The sequence below is a fragment of the Peromyscus eremicus genome, chromosome 4 (assembly GCF_949786415.1).
Source record: "Peromyscus eremicus chromosome 4, PerEre_H2_v1, whole genome shotgun sequence".
Taxonomy (NCBI): domain Eukaryota; kingdom Metazoa; phylum Chordata; class Mammalia; order Rodentia; family Cricetidae; genus Peromyscus; species Peromyscus eremicus.
The window spans coordinates 53,931,967-53,950,968 of record NC_081419.1 but is presented as its reverse complement, the minus strand read 5'-3'; the positions used below and the strand labels follow the sequence as shown (position 1 = coordinate 53,950,968).

Genomic DNA, 19,002 nt, shown 5'->3' with positions numbered 1-19,002 from the left:
CCTGCTTTGTGTAATGTGAGAGTCTCTCCTTCCTGGTACTCGTTACACTCCAAGACCCAAGGTGAATGTCTGAAATGTCGGCCAGACCAAACACTAATACATTCTGTGTTATTTCTACAAATGTACACATTGAATGCTTTTCTATCTTGTGGGCTTTCTATCTTGAGTGCTTTTCTATCTAGTGAATTCACACTAGAATTCACCTAAATGTGAGAAGGGTAGAAGGCAAATGAAAAATATTTTTTTAAAAAGAGGAGAGGGGACGAGGTGGCCGAGTGGTTAAGGCGATGGACTGCTAAAAAGAGGAGAGGGAGTAGAGCAAAGAGAGAAGGAGGGAGCAGGTGAGAACATTTGTTTAATGTCATTCCTTTCTTTCATCCACTCATACTGAAGATGGAACCTATAGCCTCACACACACTAGTCAAGTGCTGCACCCAGATACATCTACAACTCTTTAAAAAGAAAAAAAAAGAAAAATAGAAAACGTTTTCCACTAGGCCTGGCTCAGAGGGGATATTTAAACAGTGTAGTGATTTCTGCCTTGCAATGAACCCAGACTAAATCTGAAAGAGATATTGCAAACTCGATCCGTTCTGGTCCTGTGGGCTTTTTCTACACTGAGCGTCTGTCACGCTGAGTGAGTCTAGTGCTAACCAAACCTTTTCCTTTTGTTTGTTAAAACTTAAGTGACGTGGCGTATACCCTATTAGTTGTGCGAAGACAATGCAAAGTTCTCTCCCAACACTGGATGGTTCAAGGTGTTTTCCAGAGTCTGTCTTCTGAAAACATTAATTACATTTCAATTGTGATGTGTGGAGGGGGTTGGGGGGCACAGGAATGGAGGTCAGAGAACAACTTGAGGAGCTGGTTCTCTCCCCCCATCATGCAGGGCCCGGTCTTTTTTTTTTTTTTTTTTTTTTTTTTTTGCCTTTTAATGAGTTGGTTTAATTAATTCAAAGTGACACAGAATTCAGAGTACAACAAAGATGAAACAGCTCTGGTAGGATTTCAGACTGAGTTTACTTTAAATTCACAGCTGAGGTAGGAATTGCTGAACACTAGAGACAATGAGCCATTGTATTATTTATTATTATAATTTTTTTTTTTTTTTTTTACAAAAGTTTATTACAATGTACAACAGGCTCCAGGGCAACACTTCATTCTAACTATAGGTGGCAAAGATGTTATAGTAGGGAATCCAGATGTTTAACAGGCTCCAGGGAAACACTTCATTCTAGCTGTAGGTGGCAAAGATGTTATGGCAGGGAATCCAGATGTTTAAATAGGAATGGAAGAGGGTCACCATCATCTCAGATATGAGGAACAGCTTACTTTTTGCCAGATTTCTTAATTCCACCTGTGGCCAGGGGTCCCTTGCCCGAGGCCTTGGCTTTTAGCTCCTCGAGTTTCTTCTGCTCCTCTTTCTGTTTCTGCTTGAAAGCCTTATCTTCCTCGTCCATCTCCTTGGCCTGCTTCTTGGCTGTTTCAGGGGCTTCTTTTTGCCACCCTCGCGGCCCGACATGGCGCCTACTGACAGCCCCCTCACCAGACCGGGTCCCGGTCTTGGTAACAGGTGTCTTTACCCACTGATGTAGCAGGCTTTTGCTCTTAGGCCACCAACCAGCTCCCAAATCATGATTTCTTATTAGCTATGAATGCCCAGCCTAGCTTAGGCTTGTTTCTGGCTAGCTCTTTTAACTTAACCTGTTTCTCTTCGTCCATGTTTTGCCTTGGGGCTCATTATCTTTCTTTCCACATGTCCTGCTCTGTGTCTGCTTCTTCCAGGGTCTGGCTTCTAACCTCAGGCATCTTCCTCTCTCCCTCATTCTCTCCCCTCTCTTCTTCTGCCCTCCCCCCACCTGGATTTATTCTCCTATTTATTCTCTCTGGCTGCCAGCACTGCCTAACCCTCCTCTGCCTAGCTATTGGCTGTTCAGCTCTTATCCGACCAATCAGGTGCCTTAGGCAGGCAAGATGAAACAGCAACACATCTTTTCATAATTAAACAAATGCAGCAAAACCAAGTGTAACGCATCTTTACATCATTAACAAAGGCAGCAGATATAAATATAACACACTTTTACACAGTTAAAGCAATAGTCTGCAGCATAAACAAATGCAATATATCTTTGCCTAGTTAAAATAATATTCCTCAACATGCTGAGACCCCTGGCCACCAGGGAAACTGTCATTCTCTTCAGAATTTAGAAATTAACTTCTAAGAAAATGAGAAGTTAGGGCCCAAATTAATAATCCTTAATGATAATGATTTTCTCTCTCTCATCAGATTTTCTATTTTGATAACAAGAAGTGTTCATTTAGTAACAGGAAAACCATATGCACGTTGGATAGCCCTTATCCAAAAGCTTACAACCAGAAGGAGACCAGATTTTAGAGGGTTCCAGATTTGGGGGTATTTGCATACACTTTACTTGTTAAACATTCCTAACTCAAAACTCTGAAATATAGATTTTGGAGCATTTCAGATTTTCAGATAAGGCATGCTCAAACTGCATTGCAAGAGAAAGAAAAGGAGGAGGAAGGGAGAGAATACACATGAAATTGTTAAATATTAGTGAAAAGGAGAGATAAAAGGAGAAGATAGGGCAAGGGTAGCTACCACTCGCCCTCCACCTGTGCCTGCTGGTGGCCACAGTTGACTCATTTTCAAAGACAACAAGATTGCCTAGCGACTAGATTCTCATGACCAGCTCTTTTCCCACCTCTGCCCCATGGAGCTCTGTTTAGTGAGAAGACATCATGTCATCACATTTTATACTCTTCCTACCAGATACAAACTTCAGCCACAATCTGGGGCAAACAGTGTTTGTTACCAGCCTGTTAATGGTTTTATTTTCCTTATGAACACAGAGTAATGTGCCTTATGAATTTATGTGAAGCTCAAATTTACTTCGATGTTATGATTTTTCTTTTCAGGATTTGAAACACACTTAAGAAATGAAATTTGAGCCGAGCGGTAGTGGCTCACGCCTTTAATCCCAGGACTCGGGAGACAGAGCCAAGCAGAGCTCTGTGAGTTCGAGGCCAGCCTGGTCTACAGAGTGAGATTCAGGAAAGGTGCCAAAGCTACACAGAGAAACCCTGTCTTGAAAAACCAAAAAAATAAAAAAAAAAAAGAAAGAAAAAAGCCAGTGGTGGTGGCGCATGCCTCTAAGCCCAGCACTGGGGAAGGCAAAGGCAGGCATATCTCTGAGTTCGAGGCCAGCCTGGTCTACAGAGCAAGTTCTAGAATAGCCAGGGCTACACAAAGAAACCCTGTCTCAAAAATCCCAAAACAAATAAAAAAGCAGCAGTAATGTTAAACAGGCTGCTGCTGCATTGTGTAAGCTCAGGTCAGGTAGAAACCCCAGCTAATATAGACGAGAAATACTCACGTGCCCGTAATTAGTAATCTGTGCTTCTGTGTGAACAATTGAGCAATTGTGGCTGGGCTATCCCCAAAGAATGTCTTTGAAAGCCTACATCACAACCAGGTGTTTATCTTTGATGTGTATGGAGCAACCAAATCCTTTGGATCTGTTTGAAGATAAGGAGTAAGAAGCCACTGAGCCCTTTGGAAAACTATCCAACCTGGCAGTCTAACTAGCCTGTGGACTACTGATTCCAACCAGTAGAAGGATGAGACTGTATGCGCTCACAGAAGAAAAAGACTTGGGCAGATGCAGTTGTAGGCAAAGGAACCCTGTCTCAATATCTTTAATCTCACACTTTAAACCCTCTTTTTTTATTTTACGTGTACAGGTGTTTTATGTGCATGTGAGCCTGGTGTCTGTGAAAGCCATAAAAAAGGTATTGGATCCCCTGAAACTGGAGGTACAGGCAGTTGTGAGCCACCATGTGGGTGCTGGGCCTCAAACTCTGACCTGCAAGAGCAGCCGGTGCCCTAAACCACTGAATGATCTCTCCAGCCCCATAATCTCATAGGCTTTTAATGTTATAGGTTTGCAGTGGAAATAATTCTATTTATTCTTCAAATTAAATGACAGTGACATGGTCCTAACACGCAAGGACAAGCTTTAAACCAATGTTTCTCAACATGTGGGTCATGACCCCCATGGGAGTCAAACAACCCCTTCACAGGAGTCGGATTTCAGATGTCCTGCATATCAGATACTTAGGTGACAATTCATAACAGTAGCAAAATTATAGTTATGAAGTAGCAACAAAATAATTGCATGGTTGGGGTCACCACTACGTGAAGAACTGGATTAAAGGGTGGCAGCCTCAGGAAGGTTGAGAACCACTGTTGTAACCTATTTATTAACAAGAGGATAGGGCCTGGGATGTCACCCAGTGGCAGAGTGCCTGCCAAGCTGTATGCAAGGTTCTGGGTTCAATCCTCAGCAAAACACACATACATACACACACACACACACACACACACACACACACACACACACACATACACACACACACTGGATAAAACATCTATCTTTATCTATTGGTCCTTTTCAGTGTGAGAGGTGCAAACAGTTCCCAGTGGGAAGCCTAGAAACATCTTCATGTTTCCCTTTAGCATTTTGTAAATTGTTTACTTATTCTTGGCAACAAGAATGTCATTTTTCTTGCGTGGAATCCATCTCTAAGAAAATACCCACTTGGAAGCCGTCAACAACCATGAGCTTGCCCAGTTGGAATGAGCCCATTGGCAGACTTGGCATGGATCAGCCTTAATCCTTTCTCAGGCACTGAAGCAATGTGTGCAAGCGGGTACCTGTCAGTGAGTCCCATTCTTCTCGGCCGTCCACAGAAGGCCACAGCCACATCCCGTGACATCTGCAGCAGGAGTGATTATGGTGCCTCATGGCAAGTCCCAGTCAGCCAGTTTCAAAAGATCTCAAACAGCGCCAAGTCCAGATCTGAATCCTGAAAATTCTTCTAAGATCAAATCTCTCTCAGATGCACCGCTGCACCAGTTCCGCCAGGGGCTCTGCCATCACCTCTGTGATCTCAGCCTTGCAGCTACTCCTCTACATATCTTCCTTTCCACATATCACACTCACCCCCAAATTCAACTTCCCGAGGACATTCTGGCCTTTGTATCACTGTACCCCAAACTCTCAGGGACTCTAAAACATGGCTTGGACTGCGCTAAGCAATCTCACTGCCGTCCTCTCCACTGCTCCCGCGCCCACTCCCACCAAACCTGCAGGGTTGAGATTACCCTACATCTCTACGCCAGGCCGACCAGCCCCCTCTCCCATCAGACCACTGCTCCCTTGAGGTAGGCCAAAGTGAGCACTCACGCTTTGTGCCACTGCTTTGACCTTGTGTTGAATACGGTCATGTGTTGACATGTCCCTTGGAGTCTACAGTATTTGCTAATAAAGAGAGAATGGGGGCACGTTTTCTGCTCCCCCTGACTTTTCATGCCTCCTTCTGTCTCTGCTTCTGACAGGAGAGCTCACGGGGGAGTTATCAAATTGATCTGAAAAGGATGGGTTCTCAGATCACGGAGTCTGACCTCTGAGGGGAGGAATATGCAACACTAATCCACCAGTCTCGTCGTGATATGTAATCATTAGGGTTAAACACTGGAGTTCGGAACAGCTAGGAAAATACCGGCCTTCTTATGAGAGCAAGCTCGTAGGAAGTCACGGCTGTGGAAGCGCTTTGCCAGGGGTAACCTATTCGAAACAAATCATGTTATATCTCTGAGGTGACTTGTTTTCAAAGGGAAGCAGGTCAAGACCTTGAGTGAAGGGAGGTCAGTAATCCCCCTTTGCTCTCACTGCCACCTCCTCACTCCCTCACCTCCAACCCTCCCCCGACTCCTCCACCACGTTCCTCAGCTCATATCCCCTCACCTCCTTATACACCAGTAGAAACCTCTCAACTAGCTCCTGGGCTCATCATCAGGGCAGAGAAATTGCCAATGAAGGGTGAGTGGAGGCTAATCCTTCTGGAACGTATTCACATTTCAATTCCATTGTGTAAAATAATTTCATTTGGTTGGAGAGAAAAGAAAAACTGAACTTTTACTTTAGGTTTTATTTTTTCATATTTTAAATGAATATGTACTCTGGTCAGCAAAAAATGTATTCTTGTTTTCACCAAAAAAAATGTGTTGAAATATTCGTTGGTGCATAATGTCCTTATTAATTCATAAAAGCACAAGCCAGAAACAACCTTGGTTTGTTTCTAATCACACGAAGGAACACTGTGCAGCAAGGACGATAAAGAAGCTAAACTCCACCAAGCCGGGATGAGGCTCACGCGTGATGAGCCAGGCAAGCCCGATGCAGATGAGAACACGCTGCATGACTCCATTTACATGAAGTTCAAAATCTGATGGCACGACTTGATGACATTTAGAGTCACAGTGCCGCTTATCCATGGGAAGGTGGGACTGGTGAGTGAGGGCGGGCACAGAAGAGCTGCAGGATAGTAAGTAGTGTTCTATTCTTCATCTGGGGACCAGTGACTTGAGGGTTTTGATTTCATGAAAATTAGTTGAGCTTTAAACATACACTCTCTACATGTATGGTATGCTTTAAAAGTTTACTAAAATTTGAGGCTGGTGCCGGGCGGAGGGCAGAGCCAGGCAGATCTCTGTGAGTTCAAGGTCAGCTTGGACTACAGAGTGAGTTCCAGGACAGGCCCAAAGCTACACAGAGAAACCCTGTCTCGAAAAAACAAAACAAAAAAACAAAAAACGAGGCTAGAGACATGGCTCAGGTTTAGAACACTTGCTTGTAGACGAATTGCTAAACGGTCTTATTAAATAAAAACCTACAGCCAGAAATTGGGGTTAAAGCCTGAGAGAGATCAGAGAAATAAGAAAAGCCACAAGCTAACCTCACCTCACCGACACCTCAGTCTCCAAAGAGAGCTACTTTCTATATATCCACACCTATGTGCCTTTCTGTTCTGTTCTCTCATTGGCTCTCTCAGCCCATCTATGTCACTTCCTCTTCCTGCCCAGCTCTGTCACTTCCTGTCTGTCTGTACAGACCTCCAGATCTCTATGGTTAATGCTGGGATTAAAGGTGTGTGTCACCACACTTGGCTCTATGCCCCAGTGTGGCCTTGAACACACAGAGATCCAGACAGATCCCTGCCTCCCAAGTGATAGAATTAAAGGAATGTGCTACCATTGCCTGACTTCCAGGCTTACTATAGTGGCTGGCTTTTCCCTCTGATCCTCAGATAAATTTTATTGGGGAACACAGTATATTGGGGGACATAATACATCCCACACTTGCTACTCTTCTAGAGGACCTGAGTTAGTTTCCCAGCACCCACCCGGTGGCTTACACCCTTCATAACTCCTACAATAGAGAGACTTAAAAAGAGGAAGAGGAGGAGAGAGAAAGGGAAAAGAAGACGATACACTCATAAGATGGCTACAGCACCAAGCACTCCTCTTGTACCCGCTGTTGCCGGTGTCTACACCACCTGTCTGCACCAATTGCCTGTCTGTATACCGGTCCAGGGAATCTGGAGCTCTTTTCTGGTTTCCTTGATATATAGACATGCATGCAAGAAAACACTTATACACACAAAATCAAAATGAATAAATCTTTAGAGGGTGACTTCAAGTAGCAAAGCATGTTTTATAGAAAACGACAGCTACTTCCTAGAGTGTAGGAGATACAGAGTGGTAAAGAATTGTCTTCAAAGTGAGGCTACATTATGACCACATGTAAATGTAACATGAGTCGGGCCACGAATGTGCCTCGGTGCTGCAGGGCTTGCCTAGTATGCATGAAGAATTGCTAAACAAATACAAAGATATTATTTCAAATGCTAATGAGAGAACCAGGAAGATGTTGAAGTCAGTTCAAATGGGATTTGATTTATGGGCAATGATACAGACCTAGATCTGGCTCTAGAATGTGTGTGTGCCCGTGTACAGAAGTGTACATAGACGCCGGGGGTCTACACCACTGTCTTCCTCTAATGCTCTCCCCAACCTTTTTTTTCACACCTACTTTTTGAAACAGGATCTATCATTAAAGCTGGAGTGAGTGCATTGATTCACTAGGTGAGCCGGCAAGTGAACTTCAGTGATCTACCTGTCTATCTACATACACACACACACACACACTCACACACACTCACTAACATACACACACTCACGCACACTCACGCACACTCACACACACATACACACACTCACACACACACCGCACACACTCACACACACACCGCATACATACACACACTCACACACCACACACACATTCACTAACACACACATACACATACCACATACACACCACACACACACTCACTAACACACTCACACACCACACACACACTCACTAACACACACACACCACACACACTCACACACTCACACCCGACACACACACACCACACACACTCACACACTCACACACGACACACACACATACACATACCACACACACACAACACACACACACTCACACACACACTCACACACACCACACACACTCACTAATACACACACATACACATACCACACACACACACACACACACACACACTCACACACACACTCACACACACACATTTTCTTTAAGTTTCCTGTTTTCATATTGAACCCATTTATTTTTCTTTGTTCCAGAAAGTCTGTTCTGGTTTCTGGTTATGTTCTAAACTTTCTCAGAAGGGAAAGTACTAGATCAGAAGACATGATCGTTTTAAGATCTCTGGTAGATTATGCCAAAGATTATAGAAAGACCTTGGAGCACGTGGCTGGGTTGGAGGGCGGAAGGAAGGAAAGATCTTCCTAGGCTGCTTAAATATTGGAATTAGTTTCAAATAAGATTTTCAGGCTTAGAGTTAATGTTTACTGTCTCCCAACGACCTGACTCCCATCCCTCACTCACCCACCCATCCCCCTACTCACTCACCCCATCCCCCCCACACCCACCCCATCCCCCCACTCACTCACCCCATCCCCCCACTCACCCACCCCATCCCCCACTAACTCACCCCATCCCCCCATTCACCCACCCCATCCCCCACTCACTCACCCCATCCCCCTACTCACTCACCCCATCGCCCCACTCACCCACAACATCCCCACACACACCCACCCCATCCCCCCACTCACTCACACCCATCCCCCCACTCACCACCCACCCCATCCCCCATTCACCACCCACTCCATCCCCCATTCACCACCCACTCCATCCCCCTACCTTCCCCCTCCTCTTTCTTTGCCTTTGGACTTTGTGCAGAACCGGTCCTTGCCTGAGGAAAAAGTGTGGTTTGGCACAGCAAACCACAAAAATTTCAAGTTCAAACCAAATCCCAGGCTACCGCAGGTTCTCCCTGCAGATGGCTTCGATAAGGATTAGGGGACAAATTCCTGAAGGGATTTTTCCAGAACCAGATTTCACTCCCACCTCCTCCACAGCAAGTCATGTGTTAACATGAATTTTCTGATTAGTTTTGTCAGTCTTGATTTAAAATCTTCATTAGCCACGTGCATCTCACCAAGGTACTTGACATCTCACCATGGTTTTATCGGTTGAGTAAGTGTGAGGCACTCTGGTGAGGACACCTGGGGCAGGCAAAGCGGTCTTGCTCCTGGCCTGTGAAGTCAAAAGGCATGTTTTTCATATAAAACACCCATAGACGTCCAATGAGCAGTGTCTATCTCAATGCTGGGCTGTCTCTTACTTTGTTGTATTGGTTGACAGTTCTCAGAGGGCAGGTCCAAAGAGTCCTGCCTCTCCTTCTCTAACACCCACGGAAGTGCTGAACACTTAGCACACACCTGGCTGAGCCCAACCCAGTTATAAATGTCAGTGTCTCTTCTTCGCACTGACCAAGCTTTCCTGCTGGCGCCTCGGGTACCCCTAGATCTCTATGAGAGTAAGTGACAAAAGATTCTAAAACAGGAAGTAACTTATTTACTGATCTAATCATTTTACATTACATATCATCACCTTCAGTAGGACCGTCAATTTAAAAATTACGTTTTATGGTGGTACAGCCCCAAACTGTAAGTATTTGTGGTATTCATTCAATGGATACTTCTTAGGTTCCTTCTACACAACAGCTCTTCAGCCAGCCACTGCTGACATAGGGAGCGTGTAGATACTCTTATCGTGATTGTGTTTCCAGGAATAGGGCATGCATTTCCATTTTTTTTTTTTTTTATTAAACCTTGTCTTAAAAAATATTGTCTAGCCAGGCAGTGGTGGTACACTCAGGAGGCAGAAGTGGAAGGATCTTTGTGAGTTCGAGGCCAGCCTGGTCCACAGAGAGTTCCAGGACAGTCGAAGCTACACAAAGAAACCCTGTCTTGAAAAACATTATTATCATCATCATAAGAATAAGAATGTCTAGATGAATATGGTAGCTCACATCTATAATCCCAGCACTTAAGAGTTCAAGCCTAGGCTATACAGTGAGTCCTCAACCAGACTGAACTATAAAGTAAGGCTCTCTCAAAGAGGGGAAAACGACTTTGAAAAATAAAAATAGTACTGTCTAGCCAGTAGTGGTGATAAACACCTATAATCAAGAATTTGGCCGGGCGGTGGTGGCGCACGCCTTTAATCCCAGCACTCGGGAGGCAGAGCCAGGCGGATCTCTGTGAGTTCGAGGCCAGCCTGGTCTCCAAAGCGAGTTCCAGGAAAGGCACAAAGCTACACAGAGAAACCCTGTCTCGAAAAACCAAAAAAAAAAAAAAAAAAAAAAAAAGAATTTGAAGACAAGCTGCTATATACTGTGAGAGGATGTCTCAAAATAACAAACCAAATAAATGAATAAAATTTTTAAAAAATCTAAATCTTGGATTGTGACTCAAAAGCAATTTAGCAATTTTGTCACTGTGTGTTTACCAGCCCAACCTAAAATCTCATTTTGAAAGGGGAAGAGGAAGGAATAAAAAGGCCAAGAGAAAAGTCTGGGGTTTTTGGAGGGTCTCTCAGCAGGACTAAATCCACGCTGGCTTTTTTTTTTTTTTTTTTTTTTTTTGGTTTTTCGAGACAGGGTTTCTCTGTGTAGCTTTGCTCCTTTCCTGGAACTCACTTGGTAGCCCAGGCCGGCCTCGAACTCACAGAGACCCGCCTGGCTCTGCCTCCCGAGTGCTGGGATTAAAGGCGTGTGCCACCACCGCCCAGCCACGCTGGCTTTTAGTTACCACTGTTTAGCACTGCTCAGTGAAAGGATCATTCATGTTTGGGGACGATAAGGGAAGTGTGGACCACAGCCGGATCCCTTCCAGGGTTTCAAGGCTGCAGTACTCCATCTGGAGATAATCAAAGGTCTGGTTCTCCAGGTTTGCTTGGAGACAGCTGTCCCCTAAGCAACCTGAGGTTACAATTTTGGAGTGTTTGCCTGCTGCAGCGGGCCGGGGCCAGAGCACAAAGAGCAGGCATCTGCTGCCAGAACCTCTCGGAGTTCTTGGAGAAGAAAGTAGTGGCCGGGCCACCCCTCCTGACAGCACTGTGTTCTGTACAGGCTGAGGGCAGAAAGTGGAGCGGAGAAAGGGGGAAAAAATGAAGAGAATGGTGAGAAAATGGGCCCAAAATATAGTCCATACTGCCATGTAAGAGTCACTAATTTCCTGGGTGGTTGGTGGGAGGAAGGAAACTTTGACACATCCTGTGCTTCCTTTCAGAACTTTAGGGACTCGGGAGAGGGGTGGAGATGGAGCAAACTGCAAGGCCTTCCAATCTAGGAAGCCACAATTGTGTCTCAGGCAGTTGAGGCTACATAAGCTCTCCATGTCCCCACCTCCTAACCTTCAAAACAGGGCTAATGCTATGCCTCATGAAGTCCTCCGGAGGATTAAACAAGAAAACACGCCTAATCCTAGGGCTGCAGAAACAGCAGCATCTTGTAAGTTCAAAGCCAGCCTGGTCTACATACCAAGTTCCAGGCCAGAGCTTCATAGCCAGACTGTCTCAAAAAGAAAATAAATCACAGAAAAATGTTTAAAGACTTTAATAACAGAGGGCTGGTGTGTAACTCACTGCTAGAGTGCTTGTCTAGCATACGCCAAGCCCTGGGTTTAATATCCGCAAACCAAAATCCAAACAAAAAGAAATGAACAAAAAAATCCCCTAACTAAGGGATAGCTATTGCTATTAGTACAAGCAACTTCAGCACACACAGGAGAGGCTTTCATAGGAGAGGTTTGGAGAGCTCAAAGAACTCAGAGGCGGAGGGGTAACTTGGTAGCTTGGACTTAGGAGACTGGGCGGAGCAGTCAGCGTAGCTCCGAGAAAGTGCCCTTGGCGCTGAGCTCTCTCTCAAGGGTAAGCAGAGCTGAAGGTGCAGAGCTGGAGACGCGAGGTGGCGAGAGGTGTGGAGTGTTTGCGGCAGAGGTGGTTGAATTTAACTGCTGTGATGGTCACATGAGGGGAAATGATTAAAAAAAAAATTAACTGTGAAGATAGGCGTGGGGAGGAGGCTTGGTGCTTAAGGGCACACACCGCTCCGAGAAGGACTCAAGTTATGTTCCCAGTGTTCGCACCAGTGGCTCACAACCACTGCAGTTCCAGCGGCAGGAGATCCCATGCCCTCTTCTGGACTCCTTCGACACACACACGTATGTGGCATACACTCACATGGACACAAATAAAAATCTTAAAAAAAAAAAAAAGAAAGAGGTTGGGGCTGTGTCCAAAGCATAGGCCAGACAATAAAGTCTGAACTTTGTGCTTCAGGCAAGAGAAAGAAGTTGGAGAAACTGTCAATAAGGGAAGAGTTAGCTGGGCGGCAGTGGCGCACACCTTGAATCCCAGCACTCGGGAGGCAGAGCCAGGCGGATCTCTGTGAGTTTGAAGCCAACCTGGTCTACAGAGTGAAAAACTACACAGAGAAACTGTCTTGAAAAAAACAAAACAAAACAAAAAGGGAAGAGTTAAGAGAACAAAAAACAAAAACAAAAACAAAAACAAAAGCCACTGGAGAGATAACTGTAAGTAAGACAGGAAGTGATTGGTTCAAGTGCTACAGAGGAGACGGGAGTGAAAAATGAGGAGAAATGGTTAGGCTGGCAGCTAATAACCAGTGACGCCACTCAGTTTAGCCAGGACCCCATGAAGGCTAGGCGAACATTTTCCCATTCTTGTAAACCCTGCCTTTTGTGACAGGATCTAAGTTGTTCAGGCTGGCCACGAACTTGCAATCCTCCTGCCTCCTGCTCTCAAGTATCTAGGATTGTAGCCATGCGTCCCCTCACTCAGCTGAGGCGAAGTGTTGGTTTCAAACCAGGCGTCCTTCTTCGGCCAGGTGAGAATTTCTGCCACACTTAGCTGTGTGTGATGAAAGATTGCTCAGGCTTAGAGAGGAGCGCCTGTGGTCTGAGACGGTGATATTGCTGTCACTGGGACGGTTTGGGGATGGACTGCGTCCTATCCAGAGGTAGGGCTGGCTGCCTGGTTGCATGGGTCGGGAGCGAGGGAGCCAGGGGTGAGTATCAAGGTCTGGGTCAGTTGTCTCTGCTGTAATTGGGTGAGGTTTTCTTTCCATCCATGCATTGGAAGTGTGGCCCTCAGAGTGAGGCTGGCGACGTAGCGGACCTCTAAGAGGAGGAACTTGGACCCTTAAGAGGCGGAGCTTGGTAGACTTATTCCTGGCCCCTCCCTGCTCAGGGGCTTCTTTTCTGGTTGTGGTTTCCCTCCTTCTCTCACACACTTCTGCCATTGTACAGCCATCTTCTGTGATGTGATACAATCCATGGTCCTTTCCAGAACCCACGCTATACTTTTTGGACTTTCAGCCTCCGAAACTCTGAGCTGAAATCGTCTTCTCTTTATAAGTCCCCGTCCCTAGTTATCTCATGGTCGTATCAGAAAAATGAACTAATACGATCTTCCGAACGGGGGCGTAGCCCAGAACATGGCTGTCCATCCTTGCCTTAGCTTCCGGCGCTGCTGGAACAAAGCACTCCGTGGGTGACTTACGCCAACCGTCACAGGTCCTGATCTGCTCAGAAACGAGAAGTTAAGGAACTTGTGTGTTTTATTGCACGCTCATCCTATTTGCATGAGTTGTTACTCTTTGGGGTGACCAGGGATTTGGGGAGCTGTTGAGATTCATCTCTAGATTATCCTGTCATCTTGCTGGGCGTTTAAAAAGCCGATTCCACGCTGGTCAACAGCGAGAGACAATGTGTGTTAGTGTTTGTAGGCTAGTGGTTGGAGCACGGTACACAGTCAGCAGCAGCAGCCTTGCGAAATGGTGAAAGCATAGACCTTTGCTGTCCTTGGAAAAGGAAATATGAAACCCTACACAGCACGACCTGGATTATATACAGTTGTATAACTCACACAAACAAAAGACACATTAAATACAGGAGCACAGCTGCTTCTAGGAAGAGACCAATGTGGGTGGAAAGACAAATAGATGGGTGATAGATGACAGACAGATACCATAAAGATAGGGATAAAATGAGAGAGGCTAATGAGAGACTAAGGAAACGAACGAGAGTGGATACTATAGTCTAAGGCATATTATTAATCAACTTTCGTGCACTTGAAGTTAAAAAGTAGTTGGGGGTGTAGCTCAGTGGGAAAGCCCATACACTACACATAAGAATAAGTAAATAAAAGATCTTTTTATTATTATTTTTTATGGGTACGGGTGTTTTGCCTGCATGTATGTCTGTGAAGCATGTACATGCCTGGTGCCCACAGAGGCCAGAAGATGGTGTCAGATTCCCTGGGACTAGAGTTACAGAGGGTTGTGAGCCAACATATGGATGCTGGGAATCGAACCTGGATCCTGCGGGAGAGTAGCCAGTGCTTTTAACCTCTGAGCCATCTCACCAGCCTGTAAATTAAATTGAGAGGGGGTGGGGGGAAATAAAAGCAGAAAGACACATAAAGTAGTAGGGTATCAGACTCACCCCGAAGATTCTAGTCTGTTTCTGGGTTCCCAAAGGGACCTGGCCAACCCTGAACTCCTGAGGAGGCCAACCCCTGCCTGCCAAACTTAAGTTGGTGAGCCTGAGTGCTTCTTTTGTGACCTTCTGTAGCTAGAGTTTTCCTGCCTGGCCCACAGTCAGGACAAATCTCTCTCACCCGCCAGTCCCACAGCTGCTCAGACCCAACCAAATAAACACAGAGACTTATATTGGTTACAAACTGTATGGCCGTGGCAGGCTTCTTGCTAACTGTTCTTACAGCTTAAATTAATCCATTTCCATTAATCTATACCTTGCCACATGGCTCGTGGCTTACCGGGATCTTCACATGCAGCTTGTCATGGTGGCGGCTGGCAGTGTCTCTCTCACCCAGCTTCCTGTTCTCTCAATTCTCCTCTCTGTTAGTCCCGCCTATACTTCCTGCCTGGCCACTGACCAATCAGTGATTTATTTATTGACCAATCAACAACACATTTGACATACAGACCATCCCACAGCACTTCCCCTTTTCTTTTCTTAAAAAGGAAGTTTTTAACTTTTACACATCTCCAAAGTCAGCTTGGTATATTTGGGAATTTGGGCGTAGCTTCTCTTACTACTTCCTGCTGGAGGGGGGGGGCGCGCTGTATCTTATGGGGACACAAAGAATAATTTAGGATTATGGAGTAGTCCATGAGGGTGTATCGTCTGAGCCAGTTGCCTTGAAATGGTTCTAGATGTTGGATCATCTGGGCCATGGTGTCATCGGAGACCTTTCAGGTGGTCTTGGCTGGTCAAACCTGATGTATCTTAATCTGGAACAAACCCATAGCCTTACCTTCTGGAACTAAGGGCTTGAAGAGCCTTACCTTCACAGAAGAAACTTCACAGCCACCTACCTGTTCACTGGCTGTTCACTAAATCTCAGGTTACAGATCTCTCAAGTGGATCTGAGCCCATGGGGCAGTCGGGTTCTGCAAGAGGAATCAAAGCTAAAACAGACTGCTGTTCTCCTTTGTTTTCCACTGCTGTGGTAAACAAGCAATTCCAGAAGGAAGGTTTACTCCACCTTACAGCAGCAGTCCTCAACCCGGCCTTCGAACGACCCTTTCACGGCCGGCCGTCACCTGAGACCATCAGAAAACACAGATATATACATTATGATTCGTAACCGTAGCAAAATTACAGTTATGAAGTAGCCATGAAAATGATTTTATGGTTGGGATGTCAACACAACCTGAGGAACTGGATTAAAGGGTCGCAGCATTAGGAAGGTTGAGAATCGCTGCCTTACAGCTTCCAGCCCATCGTGAAGGGAAGCCAGAACAGGAACTCAAGCAGGAACTGGGAGGCCGGGACTGAAGCAGAGCCCATGGCAGAACTTAATGGCTTTCTCCGCATAGCTTGTTCAGCTTACTTTCTTATACTACCCAGCATCACCTGCTCAGGTGTGGCACTGCCCAGAGTGGACTAGCTCCCCACCCCCCATCATTAATCAAGAAAATTCCCCCACAGGTTTGAGGTTCCCAATTCTGAAAAGGTGTAGTTTGATTGGCAGAGAGAGACTACTCCCCCAGGCTTTCCCTTTCCCATTCCATTTAGTTGTTAACGACAGTGAGCATCTCCTAGACCAGATATCTTCATAGTGTGGTCCCCAGACCAGTGGCACTGTTACCATCTGAGAAGCCATAAAAAAATCCAAATCCCCAGACCTACTCCAGACCTGATCCCCAAAGTCCAGGGATGGACTCCAGAGATCTGGCTTGAATCCACCATCCAAGTGACTTTGGCACATGTTAAAGCTTGAGAACCATGCTCCTAAGCCAATGGCTTCACCCAGCAAGCGTTTCCAAATGCTGATGCCCGTGCTTCACAACATCTTAGAGACCCCGATTTAACTGGTTTAGGATGCAGCCCACACAGAGATCTTTTTAAAGCTCCACAGGTGATGGACCACCGCAGCCGGGACTTCCTGAAGCAGCGACTTTCCTCAGGAACAACCAAAGGCACGTTTGTAGTCTCGTGAAGCTGCAGGGACTAGCAAGTGTGGGAGCATCCTGATTCCCAATGTTGAGTCCTAGCTCTTCAAGTCCCCGCCTGCCCCAGGAGGCACAGCTGGAAATGCTCTTGTGCTAAGGAGGCACAAACTTAGCAGTTTGAGCACTTTCCCAAGCCTTCCTTCCTTTCAGCTCATAAATTCAGTCTTTAGTGAATGTTGAGAAGATGCAGAGGAGAAAATGCCAATCACCCTGGGAATAATTTAATAGAGGAAATGAGATCTGTACGTGGCGTAGTAAAAGGTTAATATTACCAGCTATTACCATCTCATTCTTCCTTAGATTTATGTGTTTTGTGTAAAGCTCTTGTCACCTCACTTAGCACATCTCCGGTATTAGTAGGGTTCGACCAACACTTGTCTAATGAGTGGATTCACTAATCAATCAATCAATCAACCAATCAATCCATAAATTGCATCCCTGAGGGAGAAGCTGAATCTGTCTTTATTTGGCGCCCAAAGTCCAGCATGTCTCTGCTCTTAGAGTGAAGCACAGGGAATGATAGATAGTCTTACAGCAAGGATTGTGTGTGGATCAGTGCACTAGGTCTGACTGTCACCTGGGGGATACCATAATCCCAGAGTGGGCAAGAAGGAGTAAGGAATGTGGTAGTCATTAGAACCAGTGACCAATGAATTTCAGGTCTCTATTCCAGAATATGAGGATGCCCCCCTTCCCTTTCCTTTGGATGACTCCATGGTCACGTGAGTTGTCTAGGCCATTGAAATGAACCAAGTGTTGCTTTGCCTCCATTGATAAGCTTTAAGAACCAAGTAGGGGTCTGGGGAGTAGTCCAGCAGTAGCATGCTTATCTAGGATGTGCAAGACTCTCGGTTTGACCCCAACACTGAAAGAAAAAGAAGAGAAAAAATAGACATGGGGAGACTAATTTTCCGTAGGGTAGCTCATCATCCAGTTGACTTGAGGTCAAGGTATGGCATTCTCAGTGCTAAAACTGGGTTAGTTCCAGACAGCCCAGAGTTAGTCAGCCACCAGGACAATTAGGAGCCTTTTAGCTATCATCACTCCATCAGCATGGGTCCAGGTATGAAGATGAGCAGAGCCAGACTGTTATTGGAGTCTCAAAATGTTTAAACAGCTTTCCTGTGGGCACGTTGCTGCTGAAGATCAGAGGGAGTAGATCCAGACTATATCTGCCTCATTTCAGAGATCATATTTTTATGTGTTATTGCTCCTGGATACTGGTAGTTTCTATTTTGGGATTTTATTTGATTATTTGGGTGTAAGATACAAATCTCTGTTTTGGGTATAAGACACAATAAGTTCTTCCATTTTGTTCCTTTTTTAAAAAAAATTAAGTGTATGGATGGATGTTTTGCCTGCATGAATATCTAGGCACTGTGTGTGCCTGGTACCTGAGAAAGCCAGAACTGGGTAACAGACCCCCTAGAAATGGAGTTACAGATGGTTATGAAGCACCGTGTGGGTGCTGGGAATTGAACTCAGGTTCTCTGGAAGGGCAACCAGTGTTCTTAACTACTGAGTCATTTCTCCATTTCGTCTATCTTGTTCTAGTTTTTATAGACAAGGTTCTACAATGGCGTGGAGAAGGGCTATCCTCAAATCACTGGATGTCATTGATTTATGAACACATGGTCCTTGTGCAGCTGTTGTGAGCTCTACAAATAGGGAGGGAGGCTATGCTTCTCTCAAGAGCATACAAAACAGGAAGAGATGTGTCCGTGGCTTCCTATATAACGCAGAAGCTGGTAAGTATTATTGAAATGTTTTATGTATGGCTGTGTTTTGAAATTTTACTGCAATAAGAACATATTAGTTTATTATTTATTTATTTTGAAACTACATCCTGTGGGTTGGAGAGATGGCTCAGTGGTTAAGAGCCCTGGCTGCTCTTCCAGAGGACCCAGGTTCAATTCCCAGCACCCACATGGTGGCTCACAACTGTTTATAACTCCGGTTCCAGGGAATCTGACACCCTTACACAGACACACATACAGGAAAAACACCAATGCATATAAGATAAAAATAAAATACTGAAAAGAAAAAAGAAACTACGTCCTGCATAGCCTCGTCTGGCCTGATTCCCTATGTAGCTGAGGATGACCTTGACTTCCTGACTCTCCTGCCTCCATAATAAAG

The 19,002-nt window shown here is 45.4% G+C and overlaps 1 pseudogene; it reads right to left on the bottom strand.

The window, feature by feature from the left end:
- Nucleotides 1-1,096: 1,096 nt before the first annotated feature.
- LOC131908133 (translation machinery-associated protein 7-like) lies at nucleotides 1,097-1,522 on the bottom strand (annotated as a pseudogene).
- Between the last annotated feature and the right edge of the window lie 17,480 nt (nucleotides 1,523-19,002).